Below are 16,375 nucleotides of genomic sequence, written 5' to 3' on the forward strand. Positions count from 1 at the left end.
AGACACAAGAAATCCACTAATCATAAAAAGAAAATTTAATAAATTGAACTTCATTACTGTTAAGAATTTTTATTTATTAAAAGATACTATTAAGAGAGTGAAAAGCCTAGCCACAGACTAGGAGAAGGTATTTGCCATACATATACACAGAGTTCCCATATTCAGAATTATAAAGAATTCCCACAAATCTATAAGACAAAAACAGTCCTATTAAAAATATATATTTTTTTAAATTAATACATTAAAAGGTGTTCAACATCATTACTTATCTGGGAAATATAAATTAGAAGCCACTACACGCTCACCAGAATGGTCAAAATTAAAAAGACTGACAATAGCAAATTTTGACAAGAATGTAGAGCAACTGAAACCTTCCTCCATTGTTGGTGGGGACAGAAAATAGTACAACCTTTTGGGGAAACAATAACTCAGAAACTCTACACCTAGAATGGAGACAATATATTTATCAAAAGACCCATATGAGAATATCCATGACAGCTTTATTAAAAATAGTCAAAAACTAGAAACAAGTCAAATGCCCACCAACAGAAAAATAATAAATTTGTTCTGTGGAATACTACATATTAATAAAAAGAACGAATAACTGCTACACACAACAATGTGGATAATATCGCAAACATAATAATGAGTGACAGAAGTCATTAATTTATATAAAATTCAAGAACAGGCAAAGTTAATCCTTTATGATAAAAATCAGAATAGTGATTACTTGGAGGTGGCAGGGGAATTAGATATTGACTAGTAAAAGGCATGAAGGAAAATTCTGGACTGCTGGAAATGTTCATGGGTGGTATTTACAAGGATCTATATATATGAAAAATTCAACATACTGTATAATTAACGTTTGTGTGTTTTACTGCATACACGTTATATCTTAAATTTTAAAACTCCTACAGTAGATAATTTGAATGGGATATTTGGGACAAATCTTACACAAAGGATACACCATATAATTTTTTTAATACCCAAGACTAGGAGTAAGGTAGCCTGGATTTAGCTCCAACTCTATCATTTAGATGTGTAAACTTAAATAAGTCATTTAACTCGGTCTTAGTTTCTTTATGTACTAGAGTGGGTTAGTACAGATAATCCTTAAAGTTCTTTCTATATCCAAAATCTGAGTCTTTGAGATATACTCTTTTATTTACAAAATCAAATTTCAAACTACCACATAGTCACCTAAGGCCTGAATGTAGCAAAACCAAATCAGCTCTTGTAATTTTAACCGAAAACGGTTAAAAGAAGTACATGCTGCTGTTTATCCTGAATCCTCTATACCTATATTTAAGCTCATCTACTTTAGCCAAGACATTCTGGTGCCACCCCTTCAACAGTGAAAGAAACCTGTCAGCCAGATTACCTTTCCTTGTTTTTCTAAGGATGGGTTATTCATTCTTCCACGCCCACTCAAACCATCTCCTTTAAAATACCATCCCTCCTACAGCCACTCAGTCAAAATTAATTGTTCCTTCCTCTGTGCACCCGCAGTATGTTGCTTGTATCTATTACAGCTCTTATTTCATTCTGTATTATAGTTCCTGCATTCTTGTATGCAAGTGGACCCTTTCCAGAGAAAGGATATACTCACTCAGCCAACCAGATCACCCAAATCAACCTTAGGAATCAATGAATAACAGCATAGTAGGATCACCTTCATATCTGAGTCTATGTTAATGGTGGCAAAGTGAAATAATAGATACTAAATGCTGCTATACCCTACTCAAAGCAAGCAGAAATTACAATGAATATTCAAATACTGAACTAATTCCAGTCCTTACTTTAGCCTACTCTCCAGCAGAACAATGAAACAGCCAAAGGCAGACAGCTGAAGAAAAAAAGTAAACTAGGCCTGAAATGGGGAAACAAATTATTTATTAAAATAATTACCAAATTAGTTTATGTCAGGAAATAGATGGTTAGGGAGAAAGCAAGCGAACTACTTGGGAGTTAAATATTCAGCATCCCTTTTCTGTTAACTGCTCCTGCTCCTGTCCACATGGTACAACATAACCTCTGTCCTCCTATCACAAATGACTGTCCAGGATAAAGTTCTTCCTCAAGTATTTTATAAACAAAACTGTGAAAATAAAGTCAGTCCTTTTCTGAATGGCTGAAATGGAAAGATCTAAACAATACAGGAGCAGTCAATGGTAATGTTTTTCACACTGCGAAAAAGGCAGATCTGTGGTAAGAGAAAATAGAGCTTACTTTACAGAGTGAAGCAAGATGAGAAACAGTCCTTAGGACCTTCAAACCTTGGGTCCAATATTCCTAGGGCCTCATCCCATATTTAGGTTCTATGAGATAGACACCCCATTATTCTTACAATAAATGTCCCCTTTACTAAGGCTAGCTCAATTTGAATGGTCACTTGCAACCAAAACAATCCTGTGATAGACTGACACTTTGATGATCCCAAATTAATCATGCTTCCTAGTATTCCTAGTCTCTTCCCACGATGACTCTGGGCTGAGCCTCTGAGCATTTTGACCAATAGAATAATGTCAGAAGTGAGGCTATGCCAGTTTCAGGCCTACCCCTTAATCATCCTGGCAGATCTGTTTCCTCCCTGTCACAATGCTTGCTCTTGGAATACTTCTTGGAACCCGGCCATCACACCATGAGGCTAATGAATCAGCCATGTGGAGAAACCCACATGCAGGAGAACCAAGGCCCTGTTGTCCAATCAAGCCTCCAGATGTCTACAGCTATACCAGAACCCCAACCAATGCCACATAAAGGAGAATAACTGAGTTAATTCATAGAAATGTGAGAAACATTAAATTGTAGTTTTAAGCCACTAAGTTTTGTGGTGGTTTACAATGCAAATTTTAATATAAAAGTTTAATTCACATGCAGGTAACTTAAAATTATACTTTCCTAACACAGACTATGTCTCTGAGCATGGATTGAGAAACTATGGCCCTTGGGTCAACTCTGGCCAACCATCTGTTTTTGTAAATAAAGTTTTGTTGGAACACAGTCATGCTCATTTATTTACATATTGTCTGTGGCTGCTTTTATGCTACAAGGGCAGAGCTGAGTGGCTAAATATAAAGCCTAAAATATTTACTATCTGGCCCTTTACATAAAAAGTTTAGTAAACCCTGTCATGCAGGACTTGGCAAGTGCTTTAATATATAAATAACTAAACCTGTAAACCTACTTTACAACCAACTCCTCGTACCTAAAGGATGACACTATAAACATTCAGTAGTATTAGCTTAACAAAACACAAAGCACATCACATGGCACATACCTGCCAAAGGCCGAATATTTGTGTCAGGCCCCACCAAATTCACATGCTGAAACTTATTCCCCTAGTATGTGGGGCCTTTTGGAGGTGATTAGGTTATGAGGACACAGCCCTAATGAATGGGGTCAGTACCGTTATAAAAGAGACCCAGAGAGTTCCCTCCCATTTTCTTCCATGTGAGGAGACAGAGAGAAAATGGCTGTCTATGAACCAGGAAGTAGGCCCTCACTGGACACTGAATTTGTTGGTAACTTGATCTTGAACTTCCCAGACTCCAAAACTGTAAGAAGTGAATTTCCGTTGTTTATAAGCCACCTAGTCTATGGTACTTTGTCACAGCAACCCAAGTAGACTGAGACAGTTACTGAATTGTGTTGCATTGTCTGTTAACAAGTCAGGCTATAGTCAGACTAACAGATTAATCAACAGGAAATGACAGGCCAGGAAAACAATAGTAATAAAATCAGATCCATACCTATTTAGCTGTTTAAAAGTTCCTACTGGGCTTCCCTGGTGGCGCAGTGGTTGAGAGTCCGCCTGCCGATGCAGGGGATGCGGGTTCGTGCCCCGGTCCGGGAAGATCCCACATGCCGCGGAGCGGCTGGGCCCGTGAGCCATGGCCGCTGAGCCTGTGCGTCCGGAGCCTGTGCTCCGCAACGGGAGAAGCCACAACAGTGAGAGGCCCGCGTACCGCAAAAAAAAAAAAGTTCCTACTTACGGGGTTGGGGGGTCTCTATTTCAAGTTTCTCATGTTATTAGATATGACCCACTTCTGAATTGCATTAAGAATCAGAAAGTAATGAATGTTTCATTATGATGCATAAGTGACAATTTTTTTAAATTAATAATGCTTCATAGACCCATATGCAGAAGAAAACCGGAAAATTCCAAGTCCAATACTGACCTAAGTCAATTATTCTCAAACCTTCCTGCCCAAAATCATCTTTGGCAATGCTTTAAATTCTATAGATTTTCTTTTGGTACCTGATTTTATAAAGTATCTCTCTCCTTTTATATATAATATTCATTTGTCTTATGCCCCAAGTCAACCCAAACACAAGGTCTAAGCCTTGGCTCACTGTCCCTGGGATTTACTATTTTCCTCATATGTCAATTAAAACTCTCTTTCCTACAAATCAACAATTATCGATGTAAATAGTTTCATTTTGCTATCACTTTACCACCCTGTATTACTGCACCATTTGTATAACCCTTAAAACTTTTCCACTTTCTTAACTATAGTAAAGTATTCCATAACTATAATACCTACATATCTGTATGTAGAGGCAGTTTTCTCCACAGATCTTAACAAGCCCTAGAGAATATCAGAAGCAGTTTCCCATATATACTTTACTTTAAACCTACGCCTCAAAAATCTCAAATTCTTGTCCTTAGTTGCTACACTACAAACAGCATCTTCTGACTCTAACAACACCAGAATTAAGCTAGAAAATAAGAATTTAGATCAAGCAAAACCCCAGTACAGTATTGTTCCTTAATGATGCTCCTAAAATAAGATACAATAAAAGAGAAAAACAGCATGGAAATAAACCATGATTGGGTCAGATATCTAAAAGTTATATTGGTTGCTTTCTGTTATCATCTTTGTAAAGGTAATTAGATTCAAATTATTACAATATATAACAAACACTTAATGAATATTTATTATGTGGGCACACGCACTCAACATTTACATTTATTATTTCACTTATCAAAACAACCCTCTAAGGCAGGCAATGGATTTTTCCCCATTTCGTGGATGAGAAAATTGAAGCTTGGAGAAGTTAAGTAACTCTAAAACCTACACTTAACTCAGGTATAAACCCAGGTGGTCTAATCCACAGCCTACCTACTATTCTGAATATCTGTGTGAACCTAAAACATAATATTGTTCATGAAGGTATATGTCTTATTTTTACAATAGCTTCATTTTAAATATTTAATAGCAAAACAATCATAGTATTTGGGGAGAATACTAATTTTTGCTTTCCAGGTCTCTGGTATATCACTACAATTTAAATTTAAAAAGGAAAAGGTAATACCTTGAAACCTCTAAATCTCTTTTATTCTTCTAAGCTTGATTGTGTGAATCAGTTATTACACTTACATGTGTGTAATTCTTATTCTAAATCTTAAACATTTTGCAATTTGAACTCTCTGCAGCATGTGATAGTGAATGAAATAAAACTGCACACATTTTGCAATGGAAGTTACAGACATTTATTATTTCCATTTACACTTGGTATGAATGTCAGTGTCTTCTAGCAGTTTTTCCTGTTTGAAGCAAGGAAGACATTTCAAATCAATAATTTTGCTGTCAGTAACAGATTGTAGAACGTGAATACAAGCAATGAGAGAATGGTAAACATGAGGTATGTATGTTCCTGAGACTGGGATTATTAAGATTTTAGAGCTGAAGGAGATTTTAGAAAGCATCTCTTCATCTTTACATTTTACAAATAACGATACCAAATGCTCACTGGAAAAATCCAAAATAGAACTTATTCCAGGGTTCTTTCCCCATATAGTAGTAACAGAATCAAGACTGGTCTTTGCTATCATAGATTTTCTGAATAAGATAATATAGTCAGCCAATCTTTTAATGTGGAAAGAAAAAGAAAAAAAAGTCAGAGGTGATAACTGGGAAAACAAAACAAATATATATATATTTACATTTTAAAGTATATATACATATATATACTTTAAAGGCAAATCCAGAAAAAAAGAATTAATTTTCATAGTAGAGATTACTGCAGGAAACCACTATTTCTACAGCAAAAAGCTAAAAGAGGCTTCCCTGGTGGCGCAGTGGTTGAGAATCTGCCTGCCAATGCAGGGGACACGGGTTCGAGCCCTGGTCTGGGAAGATCCCACATGCCGCGGAGCAACTAGGCCCGTGAGCCACAACTACTGAGCCTGCGCGTCTGGAGCCTGTGCTCCGCAACAAGAGAGGCTGCGATAGTGAGAGGCCCGCACGCCGCGATGAAGAGGGGCCCCCGCTCGCCGCAACTACAGAAAGCCCTCGCACAGAAACGAAGACCCGACACAGCCAAAAATAAAATAAATTAATTTTTTAAAAAAAAGACTAAAAGAATATAAAGGTGTTATATAGACTTCCAAAATATCATTTGCAGGGGAAAGACCACTATTTCCCAAAGAAGTGTTGAACACAATTCTGGTATGTCTTGAAACACTGTTCCATTCTCAAAAAGTTTTGGAAACACTAAACTAAATAAAGTTCAACAGGCTCCACAACTGTAACACTATTCACATTTTTAATATGTTAATATGCTCTAGTATACTGTTAATCTCCATAAGGAGAGATACATTATATACCACTTTCCAAATTTATTTGACCACATAAAAATCTCTTAACATCATACCTATGATAACATTTCCCTGAGAAGTGCTAAACTGAGGAACAAAACTTAGGAAATACTGGGAGCAATCGTTTGTAGGAACAAAAAGACTAAAGACTCATAGCTAGGGACTTCCCTGGTGGCGCAGTGGTTAGGAATCTGCCTGCCAATGCGGGAGACACAGGTTCAAGTCCTGGTCTGGGAGGATCCCACGTCCCGTGGAGCAACTAAGCCCGTGCACCACAACTACTGACCCTGAGCTCTAGAGTCCATGAGCCACAGCTACTGGGCCCCTGCACTAGGACTACTAAAGCCCGCATGCCTAGAGCCTGTGCTCTGCAGCAAGAGAGGCCACTGCAATGAGAAGCCTGCCCACCGCAGCAAAGAGCGGCCCCCACTCACCGCAACTAGAAAGGACCCGTGCACAGCAACGAGGACACAGGGTAGCCAAAAATAAAAATTAATTAATTAATTAACTTGTTAAAAAAAAGACTCATAGCTGATCAAAAATTTAAATAAAGCAACATAAAAGAACTACTGTAAAAACTAGTAAAATCTTACTCTATTACATGCATACTACTGTTCTAAAATGTCCTTAGATAACCACACTTATGCAGTGTATGAAAAAGTGGAAGTCAGTCATTGTGAGTGCTCCTGATAAACTAACCACTGTTGATATTAGGGGGCCCTGAGTTTAACCCACTAGTTCTCACACATTAACTTGTTCCAGTTCCAATTAAAACTATCTGCCAGAGGACCACTTTCATGGAAGAAGCAGGAGAAAGGAAATAGGGCACATAAACTATACTCTTGGGGGGAAATTAAGAAAGCAAAAAAGGCATAATAAAGACTTAAGAAAACCTCTAAATTCTGCCCTTCTAGTGGCAGAAACCCCTCTTCTTTTGAAGGCTTCCCTATCCCCTTCTGCGTGTGATTCTGGTGACGCTGCCTATTTAGTGTCCCAATCCCAAAACAGACATGAAATACAGACCTGGCCAATCATAGTCCTCACTTTCCTAGTCACAATGATTGGCCCAAAGATGGACCTGTGAGCCAAGCCAGGTGAAGAAGCAACCTGGAATTTTATATACAAATGCCATGAAAAAGAAAATCTCTCCTCTGGATTCACTAGTTGGGTACGGAAAACCTGACTGCCTATTACTATAATCTCCTAACCTGCACCCTCCCTGCCCCAATTCTGGCTACATGAAGGAAGTCAGCATGCAACAAACTGAAAAATCAAAGCACTAAAACGGAGAATAAGTGTCCATCATTACGGTAATCCCCTGGACACACTGCTTGAGTATCTAAAGTCAGTTCCTCCTCTATACTCTATGTAAATTAATAAATTCCCCTTTTCACTTAAGGTAATTGTGAGCTGGGTATCTGTCATCTGCAATCTAATCCACGTATATAACTCAAGAAACAGTTGTATCTGAAAAGAACTCGTAAAGATTAAAAAGATAATACCAAATGAAAGTGAGAATACCAATTACAATTAGTACAAACTTGTCTTCCAAAAAGGGTGTAATTTCTATCAAAAATTTTAAACGCAGATACTGTTGACCCCAAAATTCTATTTATAGTAATTTAACTTATATTTTTTTAAAAACCCACAAATATGCAATAATAAATGTACAATGTTATTATCTGCAACATTTGTCACATGAAAAATAAGAAACCGCTATGGATATCAATTGAGGACGGACTAAATATAGCATAACTTATGATGCAATACAATAGAGCCATTACAAAGAAAGATGTGTATCTATATGAATTAATTATTAAATGCCAAGGAGTATAATGTAGTGGTTAAGAGCTTACACTCTAGGAACAGACTACATGGGTTCAACTTACAGTTTGGCCTTTTATCAGCTTGGCTTCTTATTGCAGTAATTTGAGCAAATTACTTAATCTCTCTCTGCTACAATTTCTTCAAATGTAAAATGGTAATACTATTATGAGGATTAAATAAATTAATAGGTTCTATGGCAGGCTCTAGAAAATTATTTCACACTTGGTAAGCTCTTGATAAACTCTGTATTATCATTTTCACTAATATGAAAAGTTGCCCAAGATATGATGTTAAAAGAAGAATATGTATGAGCAAAAATCACAAACTCAAATACCTATGAGGTGAGGCAGATAACAAATAGGTTAAGTGGGAATCATGGCAAACTGGAGAATACATGCCCTATCTCAAACCACTCTAACCAACTACTGTCCTGTGAGAAAGAGGTTGCAGTGTTGCTGAATCTTAAAAAGCTAAAAGTACGGGTTTATATAAAATATCATTTTTTAATGTTAGGAACATACTTTTTTGTAAAGACACAGTATGGGCCTAATGAACATGTGTACTGGTCAGTTACGGTCTGTAGTCTGCCACTGACTGCCACAAAAAGGCAGCTCCAGTAGATTAGAAACTAGAAGCGGGGAAGGGAACAAGTGTGTAAAGTCACAAAAAAAAAAAAACCACTACAGAGAACTATACTACCACACTCCACAATAAAAGATATTCAGAATAGAATATAGAAATGTAATTGCTCAGAGTGCAGTCAGACCTGTGATCGAATTCTGGCAGGGCCACTGGTGTAATCTTAAGCAAGCTACCTATTTCTCAGGCGGTGTAAACGGAATAATATATTACCTTATAAAGACTGTAAGGATAAAATAACATGGGCAAAGTGCTAAGCACAAATAGAACATATTTATGCCATATATATGTATGTATACATATAAACTCGACAGATGTTAGCTATAATTACTTAAACCTGAATGAATAAAATAATTAAATTATGTTCAATATTTTCTATCTTAGAAAGCAGGAAATGTGTAATGGTTTAAAAATCTGTGTCAAAAATGGCTTGACGTGAAAACGGTTTTGGTGCTTATACTTATCTACAACAAAAATAAAATATAGAAGCACTTTATTCCTTGAAATGCAACATAAACGAAGCATGATTTGTCAACATCTAACTTGACTTAACAGTGTGTTCATGTTAGTGCTAAAATACAAGCCCCAAGAGGATAAGGACTGTGTCTGTTTTATTCACTATTGTATCCCTCACTTTAGCACAGAGCCTGGCACACAGTAGGTGTTGATTATTGAAAACATTATTTCCTTTCTCCCTCACATTAACTATGTAAGGTAAGCATAATTTCCTCCATTCAACGCTAAGGGAACTGAGGTAAAATGTGGTTAAGTGTCTTGAAAGTAGTAGAAGATGTAGAATTTTTGACTCCTATTTTATGCTACTTTGACCTTCAGAATTAACCTTCAAAATAACCTTCAGCATTTTCAGAATATTTTACCTATAATTTCAATTTTTCATTTTTTAAGATGACAGTTTAAAAAATTACTCTAAAATTACTCTAAAATAATCCTCATACAGATTACGCCCATCAACTAAGAATACATATACAAATTAATTAGAAAATAGATAAGAAAATACATAAAGAAATACATAAGGGAAATATAAAAAATATATATAAAATATTAAATTTGATAGTATAAAATATCTCAAATAGACATCATTGATATCATCTTATTACCAGTAATAAATATACAGAAAAACACTAAACCCCACTCCATCTACCCTGAACTGTCTTTTTAGTAATAATTGTGAAGTTCTAGTTTATCTAAATGTTTCTCAGTAGCTGCTTCCTAAACTACTAAATGTCACACCATCCAATTTTTTTTAAACATCTTCTATGCAAATACTTCATTAATAGGTACTATGACAAAAAGGCACAGAAGAAGTGAAGAACACCTGTTTCAAGAACTTTAAAATCTACTTTAAAGAAGATGCTTATATATGAAGCTATTAGCAAATTATGCCAAAACAGCATATGAAGAGGAAACAAAGATTACTGAGTATACAGTTAACCCTTGAACCAGAGGAGTTTGAACTGTACAGGTCCACTTTCACCCAGGATTTTTTTCAGTAAGTACTATAGTACTACACAATCCAAGGTTGGTTGAATCAACATATAAGGAACCTTGGATAGGGGAGAATCACAGCTATGGAGGACCAATTACAAAGTTAAACTCGGGTTTTGGACTGTGGGGGGTGGTGGATGGGGGGTTGATAACCCTATTCCCCCCACCACCCCACTGTTCAAGAGTCAACTGTATAATCCAAGTTAGACATACATGGTAGGCATTTTCACATACATTATCTCAGTTCCTTTTTAAAATTTATTTATTTATTTGGTTGCACCGGGTCTTAGTTGCAGCAGGTGAGCTCCTTAGTTGTGGCAGGTGGGCTCCTTAGTTGCGGCTCGCCAGCTCCTCAGTTGCAGCTCGCCAGCTCCTTAATTGTGGCGCATGGGCTCCTTAGTTGTGGCATGCGAACTTTTAGCTGTGGCATGCATGTGAGATCTAGTTCCCTATCAGGGATCAAACCTGGGCCCTCTGCATTGGGAGCACAGAGTCTTAACCACTGCACCACCAGGGAAGTCCTGTTTTTTTTTGTTGTTAGTTTTTTTGTTTGTTTTTTGTTTTAATATTTATTTATTTGGCTGCATCAGGTCTCAGTTGCGGCGCGTGGGCTCTCTAGTTGTGGTGTGCCGGCTCTAGAGCTGCACGGCATGTGGGATCTTAGTTGCCCAACCAGGGATCGAACCTGTGTTCCCTGCACTGGAAGGCGGATTCTTAACCACTGGAAGTCCCCTCAGTTCTTAACAACTCTGTGAAGTAAGCTTTGCCATCTTCATTTTGGAGAAGGAAATTGAAATTCATAGAAGTTAAATGACTTTTGAAAATAAAGGGCATATCAGGATCTGAGATCTGAAATACAAGTCTAACTCCAAAGTCTTTTTTTTTTTTTCTTTAAACTACATCTTGCAGCCTCCCACATGTACATGATTACAGGGTGTAGCAACATTTATAAACACTAAAGGAAAAGAAAGAAAGACATCATTGTAGAGAATAATTCCCAGGAAAGATTTTGTTGTGGAAATGAAGTGTGAGCTGAGTCTGAAATTAAGTATAAAACTGAAACTACTGTTAATTTTGTGATTAATACCACAAAAATTTCTAAATGAAAAAAAATCTAAATATTTTCCCTTCAGTTTATACTGACTGGACCTAATCGCTGAAATTTTTCATCCTTTCTTCCATTTCTTATCCTCATTTTTTTTTTTTTTTTTTTTTTGCGGTTCGCGGGCCTCTCACTGTTGTGGCCTCTCCCATTGCGGAGCACAGGCTCCGGACGCGCAGGCTCAGCGGCCATGGCTCACGGGCCCAGCCACTCCGCGGCATGTGGGATCTTCCCGGACCAGGGCACGAACCCGTGTTCCCTGCATCGGCAGGCGGACCCTCAACCACTGATCCACCAGGGAAGCCCTCCTCTTGCATTTTTAATGTATAATTTACCCCTCCCCCATAATCATTCCCATTATAAAGCCAAAAAAAAAAAAAACACCTAAGCCTGATATCTTATATGAGCCTCCTTCATGCTAGTGGTGAGAAAAGCTGAGAGAAAGAGTTAAATAATACTGCTCAAAGTTACAGGACGTTACTGGCCAAACTAGCATTAGATAGAGTCTTCTAGAGTTCTTTCTGTGGCCCTGTGCTCCTTAATTTTTTCTCACCAAAGTACCAATAACAGAAGAACAATAAGGTCTATAGTTATACAATGGGTTCACTTGAAATTTCTTTGAAGTTTGATTTTGTCTAAAAGCTCCTTTAAAATTCTATATTCATGCCTAATTTACTCATGCAACAGTCATATGTACCTTGAATATAGTTAAAACTCTTAACTATGTTTACATACTACTAGTTTATAAAGTCTTTGGTCAGTGGTGATAGTATTAAATGTATTCAATAGAAGTTAATGTAATGATTTCTTACTTTAATCACTAATACATTGCTTCCAACCAAAAATTCATGAAAGAACTACCTAGTTTGAGAAATAGGCTTCTTTTTAATAAGTCATATAGATTAATATTGGTATGCTTGCCAGTACACACAATTCCATTTCACAGGATATAGGTTTTGTTTGCAATAGTGATTTGCCTTACTTAATGACAACATCTATTCTCAAAAGATATATTTATATATCTTTATCAATAAATGGGCTTTTCAGAAAATAATATTGACACACATAATGCACAAGGATAAGCATGAGGAATGAAATAAACGACTGAACAATTCCAGAGTCAAATGATTATTACCTCCTTAGCTTAGAACTTGTTTTTTTAATATTTTGAATGAATTTATAAATGACTGAAATACTCTCTACATGTAACTAATATTTTTGCTTTCTAGTTTACAATTAGTCTTTTATCCAATCTTTATTATCTAGTTTTATATATGTCTAATAACTCTTCCTGATTACAAATCTACAATTTAGTGCAATAAAATGTATATTACTAGAGCAAAAACATGATTTTAAAATGCCCTTTCCTAAAAATTTGTATCTTTTTCTCATCCATGCCACTGTTCGTGAATATTTAGGTAATGGATTATCATCTTTAGCTAAGTGCTTTGGTATACCAAACATTAGCAGTGGTTAGCTAATATGATATTTAATAACCAACAAAACATAATCTATCCCACTCTATATCACAAACATATATGTATTGATTATTTTCCTGATGTTTCCATGGAACTTATAGTGGTAGAAGTAGTTTGCTCCCTTGATAAACAGCTTCTTTAGAAATAGACAAAAACAGGTGAAAAATGACACATTTGATATAGTGAGCCTGCTGTGTACTTGTTAAGACCTTAAGTATAATTACTAATGAAGTTGTAAAAAAATAATAAAAATTCCTACATCTGCCCCACATCTTCTTTCTAGTTTCAAAGCAACAGATATTTATTTGCCTGTTATTCATCACATTGTCTTTAGTCTGTTAAAAATAGTAATAGGGCTTCCCTGGTGGCGCAGTGGTTGAGAATCTGCCTGCTAATGCAGGGAACACGGGTTCGAGCCCTCGTCTGGGAGGATCCCACACGCCGCGGAGCAACTAGGCCCGTGAGCCACAACTACTGAGCCTGCACGTCTGGAGCCTGTGCTCCACAACAAGAGAGGCCACGATAGTGAGAGGCCCGCCGCGCCGCGATGAAGAGTGGCCCCCACTTGCCACAACTAGAGAAAGCCCTCGCACAGAAACGAAGACCCAACACAGAAATAATTAATTAATTAATTAATAAACTTCTACCCCTCAATATCTTCTTTAAAAAAAAAAAAAAAAAAACCTAGAGCTTAGATCACTAAAGACCATATAACTTTCATTTCTAACAAATCAACATAAAACAGTTACTAACAAGGTATTGTTTTTAGAGATCGACAATAATCTTCAACATAAAATGTTTCCATGAAAATCTATGTAAATGTTTCCATTTTCCTGAACAAAACGATAATATAACTAAAATATCCATGTTACATTAAGTATCATACTCTGATTTCCAAGTTCTGAATGATTCAAGATAGTAATACAAAAAAGAAATGCCTTTGCTAAATATTTTCCTACCATATTCTTTCAAAATTCTAACAGTTAATTCATTTGATACAGTTTCAGTAGACTGCGTACCATATTTGCCAAATTCATAGCTGAGATAAAGAGTACAAAAACACCTAGAAGATGAAAAGTTTCAAAGTGGTATAAAATCTATCTTTCAAGACATAATCAAAGATGTCACAAAGAAATCAAGGATTTTAGAAAGGACAACACAATTTACCAAAATACTAACATATTGTAAAATGTGTGCATTTCCTCTAAAATATGTAAAACCTCTAAGTTTTCCTCTAAAACCTCTGTAAAACAGACTTAGATAAAATACTTAAAATCACTATTATGAAACATGGAGAGGATATTTTATAAAACAAGCCTTCCACTTTTAAGAAAGCCACAAATTATAACTCACAAAATCAAGGTTTTAGATGCGGCCTCAAATTCAATTTTCTTAAGTATGAAATCATAGTACTTAAGTTCAGTAAAGAATAATTTTACATAGTAAAACTGCAGTACTTGAAAGTTCTACAAGACAAAATTGTGCAACATGGCTTTATTTCTGTAGGTTTTCTTTGTGTGTACAAAATCACATGGAATGTTAAAACCATAAATATTAAGTTGTTTGTAGTAAAATCCACTATTCAGAGTGGGGACTGGTGCTCTTTCCTATGATTCTTCACATTTCCAGGCTCTATCATAGCAGACAATACTTATATCACTAACTTTAAGTAGAAACCTCTCAGAGTTATTTCTGACTTCAAATATCCATTTTATCACCAAATTCTATTGTCCTCCGTTACCACTTCTCTGTTGCAACATTCCTTCACCTATATCCTTATTCCTGACCCTAGACTTCTCCCCCTAAACTACTGTACCTCATTCTCATGAGATAGTTTCCCTAGATTGTCTTTAATTCCACTGCCAAAGTTATCTTCTCTCATTGACATTCTGCTCGTGCCACCTACCTATCCTACCTGAGCATTCCAGGGCCTTTGCATTACATTTTTTTTTTCTGCTCAAGAGCCTCACTCTCAGCAACATATTCATTTATAAGGTTGCCACTGACTTTCAACTCCCCTTTAAAATGTCAGTTTCTTCTTAGCCCTGCTAAATGTACCAAATTATCCCTTCAGGTAATCACATTTGCTCCTAATCCATCTGAGTATGGAATACCTTTTATATTTAGCTCTCAATCACACAAGTAATTTATTTAGACAATTTTAGCACAGTGATGACATATACTGTTTCTTTAGTTGTTTGCATACCAATGTCATCCCTATTGGACTGCAGAGACACAGATAAGGGCTGCATCTTTCAAAGCATTCTGTACAACAGCTATCTACAATGTCACTTAACCCAGGTAGGATGATTCATTAAATAAAACTATTATAGAAAGCTTAAGTAAAAAAAAAAAATTTAATCTCTATGGTTTAACTTTAAAACATCTATGACCTTTCATTTCCATGGACAGTTGACATATTTTGGTTTCTATTAAGCTTCATTCTCACTACTCTAATAATTTTCAAAGCACAGCTAGAATTTAAAGTGCAAGTTGAGGGCTGATATAGGGTATATGCTTTTACATCCCGCAATTAGATTCTTTGAAAATCAGCAATGTCAGCTCCAACATTTCTGAGTTACAACTGAATCTTCACACAAGGCAAGAACTTCAGCACCAAAAGAAAAGAACAGCGCATCTTGTAATGGGGGGGCAGGGGAGGGTCCCTTCCCTGCAACTGGTTTAGACTAGTTTCTCTATCGCAGGGGCTTTCAATTAGGAAAATTCAATAAATCACCATTAACATCTGGAAACAATATCAGAGAAAGGCGACCCAGCTACTTAAAAGACAGGAAGAGGTACCATGGAAATCTTTTTCATAAAACTCAGCAGCCAAATTAAGCTTTGCATTTTTTATCTTACCAAGAGAGATTTTTTTCTACCTAATAATAAAAGCAAGTCTCATTCAATTCAGTTCCTTCTCGAGCACCGTCTCAACCTGTCAGAATCTGACAAGGGAAAAAAATTTTAAAGTGTGTGTGTGTGTGTGTGTGTGTGTTGGGGGGGTCCGGAGGTGGGAGGAGAACACCAGGATTCCCGTCTACCTCGCTTCTTTTTCCGAAATCAGCAAGTCCTGGATTTCCTTCACTCCGAACTAAGCCCTCAGGTTCCAAATATAGTTCTTTAACCCCCACCTCGCCACTCAATTACACAGAAACCTTACCAACCACAGAACCACAGCACCACAGCAGAAACCCCTACAAATCGGCTTGCTATTCA

At 36.5% G+C, this 16,375-nt stretch overlaps 1 protein-coding gene across 2 annotated transcripts in view; it reads right to left on the reverse strand.

Moving 5' to 3' along the window:
- The window catches only part of GPHN (gephyrin), a 601,186-nt gene that overhangs the window by 583,382 nt on the left and 1,429 nt on the right, over window positions 1–16,375 (reverse strand). The window lies entirely within an intron of this gene.

Source organism: Neophocaena asiaeorientalis, unplaced genomic scaffold (assembly GCF_003031525.2).
Source record: "Neophocaena asiaeorientalis asiaeorientalis breed wild unplaced genomic scaffold, Neophocaena_asiaeorientalis_V1.1 scaffold398, whole genome shotgun sequence".
NCBI lineage: Eukaryota > Metazoa > Chordata > Mammalia > Artiodactyla > Phocoenidae > Neophocaena > Neophocaena asiaeorientalis.